Below are 12,453 nucleotides of genomic sequence, written 5' to 3'. Positions count from 1 at the left end.
CAATCCAACAGCAAAGATGCATCATTTATAATGCAATCCAACAGCAAAGATGCATCATTTATAATGCAATCCAACAGCAAAGATGCATCATTTATAATGCAATCCAACAGCAAAGATGCATCATTTATAATGCAATCCAACAGCAAAGATGCAACATTTATAATGCAATCCAACAGCAAAGATGCATCATTTATAATGCAATCCAACAGCAAAGATGCATCATTTATAATGCAATCCAACAGCAAAGATGCATCATTTATAATGCAATCCAACAGCAAAGATGCATCATTTATAATGCAATCCAACAGCAAAGATGCATCATTTATAATGCAATCCAACAGCAAAGATGCATCATTTATAATGCAATCCAACAGCAAAGATGCATCATTTATAATGCAATCCAACAGCAAAGATGCATCATTTATAATGCAATCCAACAGCAAAGATGCACATTTATAATGCAATCCAACAGCAAAGATGCATCATTTATAATGCAATCCAACAGCAAAGATGCAACATTTATAATGCAATCCAACAGCAAAGATGCATCATTTATAATGCAATCCAACAGCAAAGATGCATCATTTATAATGCAATCCAACAGCAAAGATGCATCATTTATAATGCAATCCAACAGCAAAGATGCATCATTTATAATGCAATCCAACAGCAAAGATGCATCATTTATAATGCAATCCAACAGCAAAGATGCATCATTTATAATGCAATCCAACAGCAAAGATGCATCATTTATAATGCAATCCAACAGCAAAGATGCATCATTTATAATGCAATCCAACAGCAAAGATGCATCATTTATAATGCAATCCAACAGCAAAGATGCATCATTTATAATGCAATCCAACAGCAAAGATGCAACATTTATAATGCAATCCAACAGCAAAGATGCAACATTTATAATGCAATCCAACAGCAAAGATGCATCATTTATAATGCAATCCAACAGCAAAGATGCATCATTTATAATGCAATCCAACAGCAAAGATGCATCATTTATAATGCAATCCAACAGCAAAGATGCAACATTTATAATGCAATCCAACAGCAAAGATGCATCATTTATAATGCAATCCAACAGCAAAGATGCATCATTTATAATGCAATCCAACAGCAAAGATGCATCATTTATAATGCAATCCAACAGCAAAGATGCATCATTTATAATGCAATCCAACAGCAAAGATGCATCATTTATAATGCAATCCAACAGCAAAGATGCATCATTTATAATGCAATCCAACAGCAAAGATGCATCATTTATAATGCAATCCAACAGCAAAGATGCATCATTTATAATGCAATCCAACAGCAAAGATGCATCATTTATAATGCAATCCAACAGCAAAGATGCATCATTTATAATGCAATCCAACAGCAAAGATGCATCATTTATAATGCAATCCAACAGCAAAGATGCATCATTTATAATGCAATCCAACAGCAAAGATGCATCATTTATAATGCAATCCAACAGCAAAGATGCATCATTTATAATGCAATCCAACAGCAAAGATGCATCATTTATAATGCAATCCAACAGCAAAGATGCATCATTTATAATGCAATCCAACAGCAAAGATGCATCATTTATAATGCAATCCAACAGCAAAGATGCATCATTTATAATGCAATCCAACAGCAAAGATGCGACATTTTTAATGCAATCAAACAGCAAAGATGCAACATTTATAATGCAATCCAACAGCAAAGATGCATCATTTATAATGCAATCCAACAGCAAAGATGGAACATTTATAATGCAATCCAACAGCAAAGATGCACATTTATAATGAAATCCAACAGCAAAGATGCATCATTTATAATGAAATCCAACAGCAAAGATGCATCATTTATAATGCAATCCAACAGCAAAGATGCAACATTTATAATGCAATCCAACAGCAAAGATGCATCATTTATAATGCAATCCAACAGCAAAAGATGCAACATTTATAATGCAATCCAACAGCAAAGATGCGACATTTATAATGCAATCCAACAGCAAAGATGGCGAACATTTATAATGCAATCCAACAGCAAAGATGCATCATTTATAATGAAATCCAACAGCAAAGATGCATCATTTATAATGCAATCCAACAGCAAAGATGCATCATTATAATGCAATCCAACAGCAAAGAGGCATCATTTATAATGCAATCCAACAGCAAAGATGCATCATTTATAATGCAATCCAACAGCAAAGATGCATCATTTATAATGCAATCCAACAGCAAAGATGCATCATTTATAATGCAATCCAACAGCAAAGATGCATCATTTATAATGAAATCCAACAGCAAAGATGCATCATTTATAATGCAATCCAACAGCAAAGATGCGACATTTATAATGCAATCAAACAGCAAAGATGCAACATTTATAATGCAATCCAACAGCAAAGATGCATCATTTATAATGCAATCCAACAGCAAAGATGCAACATTTATAATGCAATCCAACAGCAAAGATGCAACATTTATAATGCAATCCAACAGCAAAGATGCGACATTTATAATGAAATCCAACAGCAAAGATGCATCATTTATAATGCAATCCAACAGCAAAGATGCAACATTTATAATGCATCCAACAGCAAAGATGCAACATTTATAATGAAATCCAACAGCAAAGATGCATCATTTATAATGCAATCCAACAGCAAAGATGCATCATTTATAATGCAATCCAACAGCAAAGATGCATCATTTATAATGCAATCCAACAGCAAAGATGCATCATTTATAATGCAATCCAACAGCAAAGATGCGACATTTATAATGAAATCCAACAGCAAAGATGCATCATTTATAATGCAATCCAACAGCAAAGATGGCAACATTTATAATGCAATCCAACAGCAAAGATGCGACATTTATAATGAAATCCAACAGCAAAGATGCATTCATTTATAATGCAATCCAACAGCAAAGATGCAACATTTATAATGAAATCCAACAGCAAAGATGCATCATTTATAATGCAATCCAACAGCAAAGATGCAACATTTATAATGCAATCCAACAGCAAAGATGCATCATTTATAATGCAATCCAACAGCAAAGATGCGACATTTATAATGAAATCCAACAGCAAAGATGCATCATTTATAATGAAATCCAACAGCAAAGATGCATCATTTATAATGAAATCCAACAGCAAAAGATGCATCATTTATAATGCAATCCAACAGCAAAGATGCAACATTTATAATGCAATCCAACAGCAAAGATGCATCATTTATAATGCAATCCACAGCAAAGATGCACATTTATAATGCAATCCAACAGCAAAGATGCGACATTTATAATGCAATCCAACAGCAAAGATGCGACATTTATAATGCAATCCAACAGCAAAGATGGAACATTTATAATGCAATCCAACAGCAAAGATGCGACATTTATAATGCAATCCAACAGCAAAGATGGAACATTTATAATGCAATCCAACAGCAAAGATGCGACATTTATAATGAAATCCAACAGCAAAAGATGCATCATTTATAATGCAATCCAACAGCAAAGATGCGACATTTATAATGAAATCCAACAGCAAAGATGCATCATTTATAATGCAATCCAACAGCAAAGATGCAACATTCATAATGCAATCCAACAGCAAAGATGCATCATTTATAATGCAATCCAACAGCAAAGATGGAACATTTATAATGCAATCCAACAGCAAAGATGCGACATTTATAATGAAATCCAACAGCAAAGATGCATCATTTATAATGAAATCCAACAGCAAAGATGCATCATTTATAATGCAATCCAACAGCAAAGATGCAACATTTATAATGCAATCCAACAGCAAAGATGCATCATTTATAATGCAATCCAACAGCAAAGATGCAACATTTATAATGCAATCCAACAGCAAAGATGCAACATTTATAATGCAATCCAACAGCAAAGATGCGACATTTATAATGCAATCCAACAGCAAAGATGGAACATTTATAATGCAATCCAACAGCAAAGATGCATCATTTATAATGCAATCCAACAGCAAAGATGCGACATTTTTAATGCAATCCAACAGCAAAGATGCAACATTTATAATGCAATCCAACAGCAAAGATGCAACATTTATAATGCAATCCAACAGCAAAGATGCAACATTTATAATGCAATCCAACAGCAAAGATGGAACATTTATAATGCAATCCAACAGCAAAGATGCGACATTTATAATGAAATCCAACAGCAAAGATGCATCATTTATAATGAAATCCAACAGCAAAGATGCATCATTTATAATGCAATCCAACAGCAAAGATGCAACATTTATAATGCAATCCAACAGCAAAGATGCATCATTTATAATGCAATCCAACAGCAAAGATGCATCATTTATAATGCAATCCAACAGCAAAGATGCATCATTTATAATGCAATCCAACAGCAAAGATGCATCATTTATAATGCAATCCAACAGCAAAGATGCATCATTTATAATGAAATCCAACAGCAAAGATGCATCATTTATAATGCAATCCAACAGCAAAGATGCATCATTTATAATGCAATCCAACAGCAAAGATGCACATTTATAATGCAATCCAACAGCAAAGATGCAACATTTATAATGCAATCCAACAGCAAAGATGGAACATTTATAATGCAATCCAACAGCAAAAGATGCGACATTTATAATGAAATCCAACAGCAAAGATGCATCATTTATAATGAAATCCAACAGCAAAGATGCATCATTTATAATGCAATCCAACAGCAAAGATGCAACATTTATAATGCAATCCAACAGCAAAGATGCATCATTTATAATGCAATCCAACAGCAAAGATGCAACATTTATAATGCAATCCAACAGCAAAGATGCGACATTTATAATGCAATCCAACAGCAAAGATGCGACATTTATAATGCAATCCAACAGCAAAGATGGAACATTTATAATGCAATCCAACAGCAAAGATGCATCATTTATAATGCAATCCAACAGCAAAGATGCATCATTTATAATGCAATCCAACAGCAAAGATGCAACATTTATAATGCAATCCAACAGCAAAGATGCATCATTTATAATGCAATCCAACAGCAAAGATGCATCATTTATAATGCAATCCAACAGCAAAGATGCGACATTTATAATGCAATCCAACAGCAAAGATGGAACATTTATAATGCAATCCAACAGCAAAGATGCATCATTTATAATGAAATCCAACAGCAAAGATGCATCATTTATAATGCAATCCAACAGCAAAGATGCAAACATTTATAATGCAATCCAACAGCAAAGATGCATCATTTATAATGCAATCCAACAGCAAAGATGCAACATTTATAATGCAATCCAACAGCAAAGATGCGACATTTATAATGCAATCCAACAGCAAAGATGCACATTTATAATGCAATCCAACAGCAAAGATGCAACATTTATAATGCAATCCAACAGCAAAGATGCAACATTTATAATGCAATCCAACAGCAAAGATGCATCATTTATAATGCAATCAAACAGCAAAGATGCAACATTTATAATGCAATCCAACAGCAAAGATGCATCATTTATAATGCAATCCAACAGCAAAGATGCAACATTTATAATGCAATCCAGCAGCAAAGATGCAACATTTATAATGCAATCCAACAGCAAAGATGGAACATTTATAATGCAATCCAACAGCAAAGATGCGACATTTATAATGAAATCCAACAGCAAAGATGCATCATTTATAATGAAATCCAACAGCAAAGATGCATCATTTATAATGCAATCCAACAGCAAAGATGCACATTTATAATGCAATCCAACAGCAAAGATGCGACATTTATAATGCAATCCAACAGCAAAGATGCGACATTTATAATGCAATCCAACAGCAAAGATGGAACATTTATAATGCAATCCAACAGCAAAGATGCATCATTTATAATGAAATCCAACAGCAAAGATGCATCATTTCTAATGCAATCCAACAGCAAAGATGCAACATTTATAATGCAATCCAACAGCAAAGATGCATCATTTATAATGCAATCCAACAGCAAAGATGCATCATTTATAATGCAATCCAACAGCAAAGATGCATCATTTATAATGCAATCCAACAGCAAAGATGCAACATTTATAATGCAATCCAACAGCAAAGATGCGACATTTATAATGCAATCCAACAGCAAAGATGCGACATTTATAATGCAATCCAACAGCAAAGATGCATCATTTATAATGCAATCCAACAGCAAAGATGCAACATTTATAATGCAATCCAACAGCAAAGATGCGACATTTATAATGCAATCCAACAGCAAAGATGCGACATTTATAATGCAATCCAACAGCAAAGATGCATCATTTATAATGCAATCCAACAGCAAAGATGCAACATTTATAATGCAATCCAACAGCAAAGATGCGACATTTATAATGCAATCCAACAGCAAAGATGCGACATTTATAATGCAATCCAACAGCAAAGATGCGACATTTATAATGCAATCCAACAGCAAAGATGCGACATTTATAATGCAATCCAACAGCAAAGATGCAACATTTATAATGCAATCCAACAGCAAAGATGCAACATTATAATGCAATCCAACAGCAAAGATGCATCATTTATAATGCAATCCAACAGCAAAGATGCAACATTTATAATGCAATCCAACAGCAAAGATGCAACATTTATAATGCAATCCAACAGCAAAGATGCAACATTTATAATGCAATCCAACAGCAAAGATGCGACATTTATAATGCAATCCAACAGCAAAGATGCGACATTTATAATGCAATCCAACAGCAAAGATGCATCATTTATAATGCAATCCAACAGCAAAGATGCATCATTTATAATGCAATCCAACAGCAAAGATGCATCATTTATAATGCAATCCAACAGCAAAGATGCATCATTTATAATGCAATCCAACAGCAAAGATGCAACATTTATAATGCAATCCAACAGCAAAGATGCATCATTTATAATGCAATCCAACAGCAAAGATGCATCATTTATAATGCAATCCAACAGCAAAGATGCATCATTTATAATGCAATCCAACAGCAAAGATGCATCATTTATAATGCAATCCAACAGCAAAGATGCAACATTTATAATGCAATCCAACAGCAAAGATGCAACATTTATAATGCAATCCAACAGCAAAGATGCAACATTTATAATGCAATCCAACAGCAAAGATGCATCATTTATAATGCAATCCAACAGCAAAGATGCATCATTTATAATGCAATCCAACAGCAAAGATGCAACATTTATAATGCAATCCAACAGCAAAGATGCAACATTTATAATGCAATCAAACAGCAAAGATGCATCATTTATAATGGAATCCAACAGCAAAGATGCGACATTTATAATGCAATCCAACAGCAAAGATGCATCATTTATAATGCAATCCAACAGCAAAGATGCATCATTTATAATGCAATCCAACAGCAAAGATGCATCATTTATAATGCAATCCAACAGCAAAGATGCATCATTTATAATGCAATCCAACAGCAAAGATGCAACATTTATAATGCAATCCAACAGCAAAGATGCATCATTTATAATGCAATCCAACAGCAAAGATGCATCATTTATAATGCAATCCAACAGCAAAGATGCATCATTTATAATGCAATCCAACAGCAAAGATGCATCATTTATAATGCAATCCAACAGCAAAGATTGCATCATTTATAATGCAATCCAACAGCAAAGATGCGACATTTATAATGCAATCCAACAGCAAAGATGGAACATTTATAATGCAATCCAACAGCAAAGATGCGACATTTATAATGAAATCCAACAGCAAAGATGCATCATTTATAATGCAATCCAACAGCAAAGATGCATCATTTATAATGCAATCCAACAGCAAAGATGCATCATTTATAATGCAATCCAACAGCAAAGATGCATCATTTATAATGCAATCCAACAGCAAAGATGCATCATTTATAATGCAATCCAACAGCAAAGATGCGACATTTTTAATGCAATCAAACAGCAAAGATGCAACATTTATAATGCAATCCAACAGCAAAGATGCATCATTTATAATGCAATCCAACAGCAAAGATGCAACATTTATAATGCAATCCAACAGCAAAGATGCAACATTTATAATGCAATCCAACAGCAAAGATGGAACATTTATAATGCAATCCAACAGCAAAGATGCGACATTTATAATGAAATCCAACAGCAAAGATGCATCATTTATAATGAAATCCAACAGCAAAGATGCATCATTTATAATGCAATCCAACAGCAAAGATGCAACATTTATAATGCAATCCAACAGCAAAGATGCATCATTTATAATGCAATCCAACAGCAAAGATGCAACATTTATAATGCAATCCAACAGCAAAGATGCGACATTTATAATGCAATCCAACAGCAAAGATGCGACATTTATAATGCAATCCAACAGCAAAGATGCAACATTTATAATGCAATCCAACAGCAAAGATGGAACATTTATAATGCAATCCAACAGCAAAGATGCGACATTTATAATGAAATCCAACAGCAAAGATGCATCATTTATAATGCAATCCAACAGCAAAGATGCAACATTTATAATGCAATCCAACAGCAAAGATGCATCATTTATAATGCAATCCAACAGCAAGATGCAACATTTATAATGCAATCCAACAGCAAAGATGCGACATTTATAATGCAATCCAACAGCAAAGATGCGACATTTATAATGCAATCCAACAGCAAAGATGGAACATTTATAATGCAATCCAACAGCAAAGATGCATCATTTATAATGAAATTCAACAGCAAAGATGCATCATTTATAATGCAATCCAACAGCAAAGATGCAACATTTATATAATGCAATCCAACAGCAAAGATGCATCATTTATAATGCAATCCAACAGCAAAGATGCATCATTTATAATGCAATCCAACAGCAAAGATGCATCATTTATAATGCAATCCAACAGCAAAGATGCATCATTTATAATGCAATCCAACAGCAAAGATGCATCATTTATAATGCAATCCAACAGCAAAGATGCGACATTTTTAATGCAATCAAACAGCAAAGATGCAACATTTATAATGCAATCCAACAGCAAAGATGCATCATTTATAATGCAATCCAACAGCAAAGATGCAACATTTATAATGCAATCCAACAGCAAAGATGCAACATTTATAATGCAATCCAACAGCAAAGATGGAACATTTACAATGCAATCCAACAGCAAAGATGCGACATTTATAATGAAATCCAACAGCAAAGATGCATCATTTATAATGAAATCCAACAGCAAAGATGCATCATTTATAATGCAATCCAACAGCAAAGATGCATCATTCATAATGCAATCCAACAGCAAAGATGCAACATTTATAATGCAATCCAACAGCAAAGATGCGACATTTATAATGCAATCCAACAGCAAAGATGGAACATTTATAATGCAATCCAACAGCAAAGATGCATCATTTATAATGAAATCCAACAGCAAAGATGCATCATTTATAATGCAATCCAACAGCAAAGATGCAACATTTATAATGCAATCCAACAGCAAAGATGCATCATTTATAATGCAATCCAACAGCAAAGATGCATCATTTATAATGCAATCCAACAGCAAAGATGCATCATTTATAATGCAATCCAACAGCAAAGATGGAACATTTATAATGCAATCCAACAGCAAAGATGCGACATTTATAATGCAATCCAACAGCAAAGATGCATCATTTATAATGCAATCCAACAGCAAAGATGCATCATTTATAATGCAATCCAACAGCAAAGATGCATCATTTATAATGCAATCCAACAGCAAAGATGGAACATTTATAATGCAATCCAACAGCAAAGATGAACATTTATAATGCAATCCAACAGCAAAGATGCAACATTTATAATGCAATCCAACAGCAAAGATGCATCATTTATAATGCAATCCAACAGCAAAGATGCATCATTTATAATGCAATCCAACAGCAAAGATGCAACATTTATAATGCAATCCAACAGCAAAGATGCATCATTTATAATGCAATCCAACAGCAAAGATGCAACATTTATAATGCAATCCAACAGCAAAGATGGAACATTTATAATGCAATCCAACAGCAAAGATGCGACATTTATAATGCAATCCAACAGCAAAGATGCAACATTTATAATGCAATCCAACAGCAAAGATGGAACATTTATAATGCAATCCAACAGCAAAGATGCGACATTTATAATGCAATCCAACAGCAAAGATGCATCATTTATAATGCAATCCAACAGCAAAGATGCGACATTTTTAATGCAATCCAACAGCAAAGATGCAACATTTATAATGCAATCCAACAGCAAAGATGCATCATTTATAATGCAATCCAACAGCAAAGATGCAACATTTATAATGCAATCCAACAGCAAAGATGCAACATTTATAATGCAATCCAACAGCAAAGATGGAACATTTATAATGCAATCCATCAGCAAAGATGCATCATTTATAATGCAATCCAACAGCAAAGATGCATCATTTATAATGAAATCCAACAGCAAAGATGCATCATTTATAATGCAATCCAACAGCAAAGATGCAACATTTATAATGCAATCCAACAGCAAAGATGCACATTTATAATGCAATCCAACAGCAAAGATGCAACATTTATAATGCAATCCAACAGCAAAGATGCGACATTTATAATGCAATCCAACAGCAAAGATGCGACATTTATAATGCAATCCAACAGCAAAGATGCATCATTTATAATGCAATCCAACAGCAAAGATGAACATTTATAATGCAATCCAACATCAAAGATGCAACATTTATAATGCAATCCAACAGCAAAGATGCATCATTTATAATGCAATCCAACAGCAAAGATGCAACATTTATAATGCAATCCAACATCAAAGATGCAACATTTATAATGCAATCCAACAGCAAAGATGGAACATTTATAATGCAATCCAACAGCAAAGATGCATCATTTATAATGCAATCCAACAGCAAAGATGCATCATTTATAATGCAATCCAACAGCAAAGATGCAACATTTATAATGCAATCCAACATCAAAGATGCAACATTTATAATGCAATCCAACAGCAAAGATGGAACATTTATAATGCAATCCAACAGCAAAGATGCATCATTTATAATGCAATCCAACAGCAAAGATGCAACATTTATAATGCAATCCAACAGCAAAGATGGAACATTTATAATGCAATCCAACAGCAAAGATGCGACATTTATAATGCAATCCAACAGCAAAGATGCGACATTTATAATGCAATCCAACAGCAAAGATGCATCATTTATAATGCAATCCAACAGCAAAGATGCAACATTTATAATGCAATCCAACAGCAAAGATGGAACATTTATAATGCAATCCAACAGCAAAGATGCGACATTTATAATGCAATCCAACAGCAAAGATGCGACATTATAATGCAATCCAACAGCAAAGATGAACATTTATAATGCAATCCAACAGCAAAGATGCGACATTTATAATGCAATCCAACAGCAAAGATGCATCATTTATAATGCAATCCAACAGCAAAGATGCATCATTTATAATGCAATCCAACAGCAAAGATGCAACATTTATAATGCAATCCAACAGCAAAGATGGAACATTTATAATGCAATCCAACAGCAAAGATGCATCATTTATAATGCAATCCAACAGCAAAGATGGAACATTTATAATGCAATCCAACAGCAAAGATGCGCATTTATAATGCAATCCAACAGCAAAGATGGAACATTTATAATGCAATCCAACAGCAAAGATGAACATTTATAATGCAATCCAACAGCAAAGATGGACATTTATAATGCAATCCAACAGCAAAGATGCAACATTTATAATGCAATCCAACAGCAAAGATGGCACATTTATAATGCAATCCAACAGCAAAGATGCGACATTTATAATGCAATCCAACAGCAAAGATGGACATTTATAATGCAATCCAACAGCAAAGATGCGACATTTATAATGCAATCCAACAGCAAAGATGCGACATTTATAATGCAATCCAACAGCAAAGATGCGACATTTATAATGCAATCCAACAGCAAAGATGCGACATTTATAATGCAATCCAACAGCAAAGATGCGACATTTATAATGCAATCCAACAGCAAAGATGCGACATTTATAATGCAATCCAACAGCAAAGATGCGACATTTATAATGCAATCCAACAGCAAAGATGCGACATTTATAATGCAATCCAACAGCAAAGATGCATCATTTATAATGCAATCCAACAGCAAAGATGCATCATTTATAATGCAATCCAACAGCAAAGATGCGACATTTATAATGCAATCCAACAGCAAAGATGCGACATTTATAATGCAATCCAACAGCAAAGATGCGACATTTATAATGCAATCCAACAGCAAAGATGC

This window comes from Phyllobates terribilis, unplaced genomic scaffold (assembly GCF_046119375.1).
Source record: "Phyllobates terribilis strain yellow unplaced genomic scaffold, ASM4611937v1 Scaffold_1__5_contigs__length_1240528914, whole genome shotgun sequence".
Lineage (NCBI taxonomy): Eukaryota > Metazoa > Chordata > Amphibia > Anura > Dendrobatidae > Phyllobates > Phyllobates terribilis.
The sequence above is the reverse complement of the archived record's forward strand: the minus strand, read 5'-3'. Positions refer to the sequence as shown.